General features: G+C 58.3%; 1 long non-coding RNA gene across 1 annotated transcript in view; it reads left to right on the top strand.

Moving 5' to 3' along the window:
* Positions 1 to 4,771, top strand: part of LOC116940708 (uncharacterized) — a 110,542-nt gene extending 105,771 nt beyond the window's left edge. Inside the window, exon 4 of the long non-coding RNA XR_012941291.1 lies at positions 2,460 to 4,771. This is a non-coding gene — a long non-coding RNA (uncharacterized LOC116940708). The remainder of the gene's footprint in view (positions 1 to 2,459) is intronic.
* Positions 4,772 to 11,708: the final 6,937 nt, after the last annotated feature.

Genomic DNA, 11,708 nt, shown 5'->3' with positions numbered 1-11,708 from the left:
GTGTGCTTGTGTGAGTGAGTGGGTGAATGTGTGAATGTGTGGGTGAGTGTGGTTGAGTGGGTGAATGTGTGGGTGAGTGTGGTTGAGTGGGTGAATGTGTGGGTGAGTGTGGTTGAGTGGGTGAATGTGTGGGTGAGTGAGTGGTTGAGTGGGTGAATGTGTGGGTGAGTGAGTGGTTGAGTGGGTGAATGTGTGGGTGAGTGAATGATTGAGTGGGTGAATGTGTGGGTGAGTGAGTGGTTGAGTGGGTGAATGTGTGGGTGAGTGAGTGGTTGAGTAGGTGAATTTGTGGTTGAGTGAGTGGGTGAGTGAGTGGGTGAGTGAGTGAGTGGGTGAATGTGTGGTTGTGTGAGTGAGTGGGTGAATATGTGGTTGAGTGGGTGAGTGAGTGAGTGAGTGGGTGAATGGTTGAGTGGGTGAATGTGTGGTTGAGTGAGTGGGTGAGTGAGTGAGTGGGTGAATGTGTGGTTGGGTGAGTGAGTGGGTGAATATGTGGTTGATTGAGTGGGTGAGTGAGTGAGTGCGGGCGTGAGTGAGTGGGTGAATGTGTGCTTGTGTGAGTGGTTGAGTGGGTGAGTGTGTGAGTGAGGCGGCCGGACGTGGTACTGGCCACCCACCCTCTTGTGTGCCCTGTCGGCCTTCACAGGTGCTCACTATAACAGCACTTGCCCCAAGCTATACGGGGGAGTCTTTGTTTGTGACCTACAGTGCCATGGTGGTTGAACACAGTGTGTATGAGACGAGTCCTCAACATGAAGGACTCAACGAGTGACGTTCACGGGAACCGTAACCATGGCAGCAGTAGCCATAGAGGAGTGACAAGGTGTGAGGATCCGGTGGGGGGCGGGGCGGGGGGCAGGGGGTGGGGGGTAAGGAGAAACGACGCTTGACCTTTACTGCGTCTCACTCCACATCCGCACGCACGCGTGTACACACACACACGTGTGGAGCACACGCACGCTCACACGCACAGACACGTGCACGTATACGTGCGTGCATCTTCACTTGCACAAACACGTATGCATGCATGTGCGTGCATTTCACACACAAAGATCCCCCGTATAACCTGAGTCAGGCTGTAGGGGCAAGTGCTGTTAGCGAGCACCTGTGAAGGCCAGACAGGCACACGAGCGGGTGGGTGGCCAGCACCACGCTCGACAGCCTTTGTCTCCCCAGTGGTGATGTTTTCACACTCTACCAGGCACTCATTTGAGGCGTAGTCGACCTAGGGGAGGCCCAGTATCGTCACTGGTGGTGGCCGTGTCATACACGTGTGTGCACACAGACGCGCGCTGCGCTATGAACCTGGTGACCTGGGTTTGCTTCCCTCTCACGGCCAACAACATTGATTATTTGAACCAGGGAGCGGTAGTGTCTTTGTGGGGAGCGGTAGTGTAGTGGTTCGCACTGCGCACTATGAACGCGGCCACCTGGGTTTGATTCCCGCTCACGGTCGACACCAGTGATGATTATATTATCGGAGCAGCTCCTGGGCCTCCCCTACGGTGACTGTATCGGCCTTCATAGGTGCTCGCTAAGAGCACTTGCCTCAACAGTCTGTTAAGGCAATGCGGGGGATCTTTGTCTTTATCTTTGGAGTGGCGTGTGTCGTGCTTGTGCCGTGCGTGGTGTGCGTGGTGTGCGTGGTGTGTGTGGCGTGTGGCGTGTGTGGCGTGTGGCGTGTGTGGTGTGCGTGGTGTGTGTGGTGTGCGTGGTGTGTGTGGTGCGTGTGGTGTGTGTGGTGTGCGTGGTTCGTGTGGTGCGTGTGGTGCGTGTGGTGTGTGTGGTGTGCGTGGTGCGTGTGGTGTGTGTGGTGTGTGTGGTGTGTGTGGTGTGCGTGGTGTGTGTGGTGCGTGTGGTGTGCGTGGTGTGTGTGGTGCGTGTGGTGTGTGTGGTGTGTGTGGCCTGCGTGGTGTGTGTGGTGTGCGTGGTGCGTGTGGTGTGTGTGGTGTGTGGTGTGTGTGGTGTGCGTGGTGTGTGTGGTGTGTGTGACGTGTGTGGTGTGCGTGGTGTGCGTGGTGCGTGTGGCGTGTGTGGTGTGTGTGGTGTGCGTGGTGTGTGTGGCGTGCGTGTGGCGTATGTGGTGCGTGTGTGTGGTGTGCGTGTGGTGTGCGTGGTGTGTGTGGTGCGTGTGGTTTGTGTGGTGTGCGTGGTGTGTGTGTGGTGTGTGTGGTGTGCGTGGTGTGTGTGGCTTGCGTGGTGTGTGTGGTGTGTGTGGTGTGTGTGGCGTGTGTGTTGTGCATGGTGTGTGTGGCCTGCGTGTGGTGTGTGTGTGGCGTGTGTGTTGTGCATGGTGTGTGTGGCGTGTGGCGTGCGCGTGGTGCGTGTGGCGTGCGTGGTGTGTGTGGCGTGCGAGTTTTCTGCCTCTGCAGTCGGCGAGCTCCCTTCACCTGACCTCGTGCCTCCCGCTCGCCCCACGTGGTGCTCCGACGACACACACAGAGTGCCGTTGTTTACAGTCGCAGGGGCGGCGGCGCAGCGGTCGGCGCACCGCACCCAGGACCGGTGCGACCCGAGGCCGATTCCCGCCCCGCGGCTGACATCTGAACCGGTCCTGGGCCTGCCTCCACCCTACGTCTTCACCAACCGCCACGGACCAGCCTGGTGAAGTATGGACCCACAACCCTCATGCCCAGCATGGTGTGGAAGTGGGCTTCATCCAGCAGTGGATTGACAAAGTGGTTGTGAATTATTACTACGATTTATCGTTGTTCCTGCGTTTTTGGATGCTCTGATGTTTCGTATGAAGCTTTGCAGGGTACCGCGTCAAAACGTGTCGCAATTTCCAGGATTCGTTTTGGCACGTGACGAGCCGCGTCCGTCGTGACGTCACAACTGGCGTGACACCATAACGCGGGCGCACGTCCCATACAGGGAAACCATTAAACTCCCGAACGCTCGATTCGTCAAAGTTGAGCTCGTAGGCTTCCCAATCCCCTGCCTTCTGTTTCACGTAATTCCTCGCAATTGAAACGCATAAACTCCTCAAATGCGCGGCGCTAATTAAACCCGGGAGAAAGGCGGAGGCTTAAAGTCGGTGAACTTCCCCGCGGCGCTGGGGGCGCGCACTCTGCTGGGCCCGTGCCCACCGCCTTCCTCTCGTACCCTGGGTGCGATTGACCCAGCACCGTGTCCCCCTGTGCCCCCCTCCCCCCGAAACCCCATCCCCCACCCACCCCAGCCACACCTCCTTTATTGTTCCGTGGTTTGCGACGGACGCCTGTGGCTCAGCGCTGGGGCTTTGCGAGATTCCGCGTCGTCGCTGCAACGGTTATGAAGGCTCTGTTGTGCAAAGTGGATGAAAACAAACACCACAATAAACCGGGACCATGTGGAGGTCGGGGAACTTGTGTGGAGGGGAGGGGGGTTAGGTGGTGGGGGGGGGGGCAGGAAGACTGGGGGGGTTATTGGAGGGGAGGGGGGCGGAGAGTGCGTGAAAGGGGGAAATAAAATTAAAACATATATCCTGCGCGGTTTCCGCAGGAAGCTGCTGGCATGGGTTCGGTTATCAAAGACGGCGCTGAGCTGTTGTAACGGTGGCGGCGGGCGGCGGGCGGCGCACGAGAAATAAAATGAAGGGGGATACGAAAAAAAAATGGGCAATGGGTGGCTCGAGGCCAGCTCGTTGGGGGAGCGCAGTAATTACCGCTAACCGAGGGAGGCATTCCAGCAGCCGCGCCGGCGAGACACAAACACGCTGCCGGTACCGTCCTCCGCTGTCTGTCTGGCGCAGGCGGGCAGGCGGGCCGGCGGGGCGGCGGCAGTCTGGGCACTAACGTGGAACAGGCGCCTGATTGCAAACACATGGCACGGTGGGGTGGGCGGGCGGGGGGGGGTCAGAGAGTGGGCGAGCGAACTGGGAGAAGAGAGAAAGATGAAGGCAGGCAGAGCGTGCGTACGGGAGAGAGGGAGCGATAGCGTGCGGGAGAATGGGAAAGTGAAAGGGCGGAGTGGGGAGAGCAGCGGGGAGCGGGAGAGGAGTACGCGGCTCGGGAGTGAAGATGTTGGCGATGGAGAAGAGGAGGTAGTGCGAGATGGGAGGGAGGGAGGGAGGGAGCGAGCGAGGGAGGGAGCGAGCGAGGGAGTGAGCAAGCAAGGGAGGGAGCAATTGACCTCTTGTTGTATTACAGGGGATGTGCAGCAGGGGTCACCGGCTGCTGTCGTTATCGCTGAGAGAGCGGCACTCGACTTGTGGCGGGGCGCGTGCCGCTCAGGCGGGATGAGCATCGGCTCTAAAGAGAGTTCTGAACGTTGGGTTTCGAAGGGCGATTTATTTTTTTTGGGATCGATTCCACGATGCACTCGTTAAAAAATGTCTTCATCGCTAACCGTGGTGATGTCACCAAATATGTAATGAACAAAAAAAAGTCATTGCATTTATTTGCCCAGGAAAGCAGCCGTCCCTGAGTCTCAAGACCCATTGTTAGGAGAGTTCCTGCTGCATTTGGACGTTCACACCAGTCCCATTCATGAGAGTTTGACTTCGTGTTGGACGAATCAGGAACAGCCCAAGGCACCGTGCCACATGCACTTGGGGATAACACTCAAATCTCTGCACAAAATAGACTCAGGAATCCATCGCTTGTGCTGCCACCTCTCAGCCCAAACTGACAAATCCTGGTATTCCCAGGCAGTCTCCCATCCGAGTGCTAACTGGCTCCAAAACCCTGCTTAGCGTGTTTTATTATCTCTTGGTGAATATGGGGGAGAAGAGAGGCGCTCATCTCTCGGCTGCGTCGCTAACTTTCTCCTCAGTTGCGTGACCTGGTTAGGGGGGGGGGGGGGCGTGGGGTGGGGAGGGTGGAGGAGCGGTGAGTGTTAGTGGGGGGGCAGTGGTGGGGGTTAGTGGGGAGGAGTGGTGGTATTTAGTGGGGGGGGGGGTTGGTTGGGGTTAGTTGGGAGGAGTGGTGGGAGTTAGTGGGGGGGAGGGGAAGTACCCCCCCCCACCCTCCACTGACCCGCACGAGCGTCGTCACCTCTCTCGAGGGGGCCATCTTCGGCGTCGAGATGAATTTTCGAAGATTTATCAGGGGATTTTTGGTTTGTTTGTTTGTCGGCATTTAAGTGAATACATTGCAGGGGGAGGAAAGGAGCGGCGCGTTGCGACACAGCGGCTCGGGTGCCCGAGCCCGGCGAGCGGGCGGCCGGAATTTGATTGTTTATGATGCAGGCATGCATCCCCCGTTGGTTTCTACTCCTGAAGGCCACGGTTCGTGCCGAATTCCAGGGAGTAAAGTTTCGCCGGGCTGACAGCCTCACGGAATCCGTGGCCCCGGCGCCTCCGGAAAGGGGCGGCCGCGGCGACTCCCACCGTTCGTATTCGTGCCCCCACCCCCACCCCCACCCCCCCCCCCCGTGCCGCGCTACGGGGCGGCATGCCGGTCGGTCAGTGGGTCGGTCGTTAGGTGACTCGTCCATTCTTTCGGTCGGTTATTCTTCGGTCGTTCCGTCGGCCGGATGCCGAGTCACTCGATCGGTCGTTTGGTTTGTTGGCCGGTCAGCGGTTTCGCATGCTCATTCAATTGGTCAGTTCCGTCATTTGGTCAGTCGTCATCCACGTGGGTCTGACGTCGCCCCGCGTGACCTCGCCGACCGCCTGCGGCGGACACCAAACCCCTGCCGATCGGCTTCGCGACCTTGTGCTAGGTGCGTTTTTTCGGTATTATTTATGGTGAATCAAATCTTCTTTGGTTCTTTCGGTAAAGTCACGTAGAATGAGAATAAAATAATAAATTGATAAAATAAAATAGCACAATAATATTCTCACGACGTTTCGGCCACAACACAAGCGGCCTTCATCAGGTGAAGGGACGAGACTGTCTGGAGGACAGCGCTGGAGTGCAGCGCTGTCCTCCAGACAGCGCTGCTGTCCTCCAGACAGTCTCGTCTCTTCACCTGATGAAGGCCGCTTGTGTTGTGGCCGAAACGTCATGAGAATATTATTGTGTTATTTTATTTTATCAAGTTATTATTTTATTCTCATTCTACGTGACTTTACCGAAAGAACCAAAGAAGATGAATCCTTGCAGTCATGAAAGCTTTAAATCGGTAAATCAAATGTTATGCATATTTCAACGCTATATAAAGTTGACATTTGTTGCTGTGCATCAACACACAGGTGACTTGAGTAAAAAACACATTGAATCAAAGCATTACGGCCTTGCTCACTCTTTGAGTTGCTCTTTTTAAATTAATGTTGCCATGTGCGCTAGTCGTGTTTCATAGAGAGACTGCTCATGTCAGGTGTACGCGCCGCTGCTGACGGTGCCACGACTGACGGTGCCACTACTGCCGACGGTGGTGCTTGGGGCGCCCCAGAATTGTGCCGGGGGCGACCCCATCCCGTGGGCAGCTGAACCCCGAGGGTGGCTCCACTACTCACAGAGAGGCTGCACCTCAAGTTCATTGTCAAAAGGTCGGCGGGTGAGTTGGGTGGGTGCGGTGAGTTCGAGCCGAGGACCGCCGCTCGCGTGCGCCACGTGTCACCTCCTCGTGCCCGCGACGATGCGAAGCGGCTCCCGACGGGGATTGCCCCCAGCCCAGCTCCCACCCCCCACCCCCACTTCCCCGCCTCCGCCTCTCTCCCGCCACAGCCCTCCGTGGCGTAGCATGGCCCCGGTACAAGGAATGAGATGGGGATGCCAACCCAGTCTCCCCCTCGTCGCAGCGGTGGCACCGCCTGCACACTCCGCAACTACGCCACTGATCAACCTCCCGTTCCTCCCGTTCCTCCCCCGCCTGTGCAACCGAGTGCGCACGGACGTGCACGGTGGCGGCGCCTGCGACCCTTGTGCCGTGCTAGCGCCATGAATGCGTCTCTGTTAGTGCGTCGGCACGCGGGCAACGCTGGCGAGCCATCAAAGCCGGAGTTGTCGTGCCACCGCGCAATTTTAACAGCCCCCTCTTCCACCACCCCCGAGACTATGACATCACATCGCGCCCACGCACACACACACACAAAGGTCCCCCGTATAGCCGTAACAGATTTTTAAGGAAAGTGCTGTTAGCGAGTAGCACCTATGAAGGCTGGCACGGCACACGAGGGGTGGGTGGCCAGCACCACGCCCGGCCGCCTTTGCATCCCCAGTGGCGATTACACGTTGCACCAGGCACTGATTTGAGGCTGAGTCGACCTAGGGAATGCTTAGGAATGGTTCAGATATTCGTCACCGGTGTTGGCCATGAGTGGGAATGGAACTTGGGTGGCGCGGGTTCGACGTGCAATGCCCTAACCACTCTGGGCCACCGCACGGACGCGCACACACGCAGAGACACGCACACACGCACACACGCGTGCAGAGTTTCAGCTGGTGTCTGCCTCCTTCGGCTGCCCCGCCTCCCTACTCCACATTGACGGGGATTTTGTTTCTGAGCGGCTTTGCTCGATGCCTCGTTACATCACTCGGCTTCGCTCGGTGTTCGCCGACGGAACAATTTGCAGCACAGCACACGGCAGATGCCTTCGCAGTGCGACTCACGACCTCCTCTTGATACCAAGATACAGGATGGTCACGTCTATGCACCGCTTGTCGGTGGCTGCCCCAACAGTCTGGAACGCAATCCCTCCGCACATTCGCGGCATCACCTCTACAACCACGACTCTGAGCCTGGCTCCGCGCCTCTGAGTTGCGGCCGTTACGTCTGCAAATTTGCGCACGTTATAAATTGCATTATTATTATTATGGTATCGCTGAGTCGCCGTTGTCTAGAGATGAGCTTCGTTTTTTCTAGCCGATGGTGGAAGGTGAATGGAAGGTGGACCTAGCGGATGAGGGCCGGCAGTGCGGGCCGAGAGGGAGGAGCGTTTTTTGAGTGACTGCTCAGAAACGCCGCGTGCAACCTTTCACCCGTCTCCTTAAAAAGGTCTCTGCAAGTTTTGTTTCACGCAAAAATAAGTATCGTTCAACCCGCCACCTCCCGACGCAGCCAATTAGTAAGGTTTGTTACGTAAACAAAACATGGCAATTAGTGACTAGTTCAGCACACCGGTGTGTTGGAGAGTGCGACGTTTCGCCATTCATTGCAACCAGCCTGGCATCGAGACGATTGCGAGCGTGGGTGCGTGCCCGTGGGCCACGGGTCAGGAGGCAGTTCTGGCGAGAGAGCACCGTGGCGCGTGCGGTGACTTCCCGGCGCCGGGGATGAGCGTCCTGGGGCCGATGGCGATCCATGCCGGTCCACGAGCGGTCGGCGTCCAACTCGAGACTGCCGTTTCAAGCGACGCTGCCTTCTCTCCCCTTTCTCGATATTTTACTTCTCTCTCCGTCTCTTCTGCTCCCACCGCCCCCCCACCCCTCCACCCACGCCTCGTGCTCATTATTTTTAATAGCGTCACACTCGGCCGCGGTATGCTCTGTCCTAATTGTCGATTTGTCAGAGGCCAAACCGATTAGTGAGCGCTCCGTCATCGCTGGCCGGTCGACCGGCGTGTCCGGTTGCCGCGCTGTGGCGGCTGCCCAAACCGCGCCGAGGCGCAGTGAATCGCCACGGCGTGGCGACCGTTTCCACGGAGCTCTGGCCGCTGGCGAAACTCACAACGGAGAAAGGGAGCGGGCATCACGTGACGCACGTGACGCACGGCATTTGCGCACAAAAAATAAAAAGACTCTCGCGCAATAAAAAAAAAACCCGCATTCCCTCTTGCCGTGCGGATTGTGCGGTGCACACTCGACCCCGAACCCTGCGACCCGGCGGTTCGTCGCGCCAGCTCGCAAGGCCAACGAGACGTGAACCGACTTTGAATCGTTTGTTAAGTTATTTTGGGGGGGGGGGGGGGGGGGGTGACGAGTGGACTCGTCGGCGCACGCGCGGACATGAAACCTCCTCGTCCGGTCAGAGTGTCGCCCCGAGTCGACGCGGCTCCCTGTCGTCATAATCGGCATCACGGCCCACAGCCCCCCACCCCCCCTCCCGACACACTCGGTCACATCGTTATTGCACATTTCATCATTGTCGTGCCGCCCGTGACGAACCAGGCACCTCGTTGGTATAGTCTCGATGTCCGTGACGAGCGATACCGACGGCCGCTCAAGTGGGATTGCGCACAGCAACGTCGCCCCCTACTCGACTGAAACAGAGTCTCGAGAGGAGCGTAATAATAACATGATTCATTGTCACGGCCGCCGTAATGAAGGTGGTGCAGGATCGTGCCGTTCTCGCGACCCGGAGCCCTGCAGCGAGCCGGGCGCGGGGAATCGCGGCGGCTGCTCCGCAGTGGGCGGTTTGTGTCGCCCGCCCGGGCCGGGCGTTTGCGGCGCCGGCGGCTGGAATGGCGACTCCTAAATCGTCACGCGCGAGAGCACGGCCAGGACCCGTTTCCCCCCCCGTCCTCCCCCCGACCGCGGCTCCCCGCGTCGCTCGGCGGTGGCATCCACCGTGGGGGTTGCGCACGGCCTCACGGCGCCACGCTCGCGAGTCCCCCCGAGCTCCTTCCGTTGCGCCATCCGCCCGGGCCTTCGTTTTAGCGTCGACGCGCGGGCGCCGGCTGCCGCGACGTCGTAAAGATGAAAATGAATTTTTGTTGCGGGGGAGGAAAAAATTCCCAGGCATGAGCTGGAGATGTTCAGCGATAACCGCACGTGCTCGCTCGCGCTCACGCCCGCTCGCACACGCTCGCACACGCTCTCCCGCGCACGGCACGCAGAGCCGTTGGCCCGGAGGGGGAAACAGGTAAAGTTCGGGGTGATTGAGGTGATTACATAATTACGGTTGATTACGGAGAATTGTTTTTTTGCCCGGGGACGTGGGTACGGACGAAGTTAAATTCTTGTTGGTGGAGTAGACGCGCGCGCGCGCCCGCGAGCGGTGCATTGTGGGGGCCGGCCGAGCGCGGCTGAGCGGAGAGCTGAAAGCTCCGCGGGGGCGGCGGCGGCGGCGGCGACGACGTCGGGGAAGCGAATGGAAATGTCTGGCGCTCGCCTCAATTAGCTGCGTTTTGTTCTCAGTGAAAAACGAGCGGAGTGCTTTTAATTGTTTCTGCCACAGCTCATTGCACCGCGCGCGGTGAGCGCCGCCGCCTCCTCCGCCACGGCTCCCTCGCTCGGTATTTTATCACGAGAGGGGCGAGCGGGGCCGGTGCCTCCGACCTGCGCCGTTGATGGCGTTTGCCGCGAGGTTCACGGGGATCGCTGCCGTGTGTCCGGCGTGCGTAGAGAAGGCCAGTGTACCCTCGAGATTTGCGTGGTTGGCGACGCACGGTGACCTTGGCCGAGCCGCGGTGACGTGTGTCGCCCCGGGGTCGCGGCTCAACGCAGACGGCGCGGAGAGAGGGGGGGGAGAAGGGGGAGAGGTACGAGATGCAGTCGGCGCTCGGGGCCGCCTCCCGCGTCTGTCACCGCCTTCACGTCGTCGCGACCGACGCCACCGCCCCCCCCCCCACTTCACCCCGGGGGTTCCGAGCGTCACTCAGACTGGCGCTGGTCTGTTCCCTAATAATAATGGTGCAGGGTAAAGGCGCGGCACTGAAATTTCCTGCTCGCGCCGCTGCTGGCGGAAGGGCCTCTAATAGAGGGCGCTCTCGAGAGCCCTTCTCGAGGGTATTTGGCCTACTCTTTCCCCGCTGGCCAGGCGTCTTGGAAAAAGTTTGAGTACGCACACTTTACCCCACCCCACGCGACCGGCTTAGAATCATAGTCATGTGCTTTGTTTACCCAGGAAAGGCTCCCTTTTTGTTTGAGGAGGGCCCTGCTGCTGTGGGATATTCGCCATACGCCACTCGTGATGTGCGGGAGGAAGCCAGAGTGCCCGGAGACAACCCACGCACGTGACACTTGGACTGCCATCTCCCGGTCGCCATATAGCCTCAAACCTACAGCACCTGGCATTCCCAATCAGTCCTCCGTTGGACATCCTAACTAGGCGTAGCTTCGAGTTGGCGTTCAACACGAGGCTTTCCGCCGTCGAAGGACGCCGTCCGCCCGAGACATCTCCGCCCGCTTGACCTTTGTCGCAAGAACGAAGAGACGGCTCTCCCCCGCCGGTCACCGCACCCGTGTGGACATCGGATCTCGGGTGGCCGTCCGAGCCACGGTGGCACTGTCGGAGGCGGTCGTCTTAAGCCGCTCGTGGCTCCGTCACATCCACAGCGACTGGGTCGTGACCCTGCAGGGAAGGCCTTTCCACAGCGCGGTGGAACGACGCGGACGCTCTGGGTTGGCGCGACCGAGGGCCTCTGTCGCCGCCGACGGCGAGCATTTCAGACGGTGGTGGTGATGAGCACCACGATGGTCATTGTGAAGCGCTCGCCCCGCGTGTGACCACGTTTCAGGTGTTACCAAAACGATCTGCGAGTGACCTCCAATGATATGATCCTAAAGCAGTGTGCTTTTGGAATCCGATTGTTTAAGATGGCTTTCTTTTTCCCTTTGGAATTCCTGCAGGAAGCAGAGGAGCATCACCCCCATATTAAACTATTTAAACTAACTAAAAAAATATTTTACCAGGTAAGGCCCACTAAGCTATAAAGCTCTTACTCGCAGATGTCCAGTAGGGGCGGGTCAGAACGTAACAACAACAAACAATACAAAAACACAATAGGAGTGCAAAGTAAAAGAAAGGTAAACAAATAACTTTAAAATATATATACAAATAAAGTTAAACAATTTTTTTTATCTTACCAGGTAAAACCCATTGACCTATTAGCTTCTTTTTCAGAAGCCACCTGGCCACAAATGATAGATAGCTCAACGAAGTGGCTTATCGTGTGGAAA

The sequence above is a fragment of the Petromyzon marinus genome, chromosome 9 (assembly GCF_048934315.1).
Source record: "Petromyzon marinus isolate PM22_M1 ecotype Great Lakes invasive population chromosome 9, UKy_Petmar_22M1.pri1.0, whole genome shotgun sequence".
In the NCBI taxonomy this organism is placed as follows: domain Eukaryota; kingdom Metazoa; phylum Chordata; class Hyperoartia; order Petromyzontiformes; family Petromyzontidae; genus Petromyzon; species Petromyzon marinus.
The sequence above is the reverse complement of the archived record's forward strand: the minus strand, read 5'-3'. Positions and strand labels throughout refer to the sequence as shown.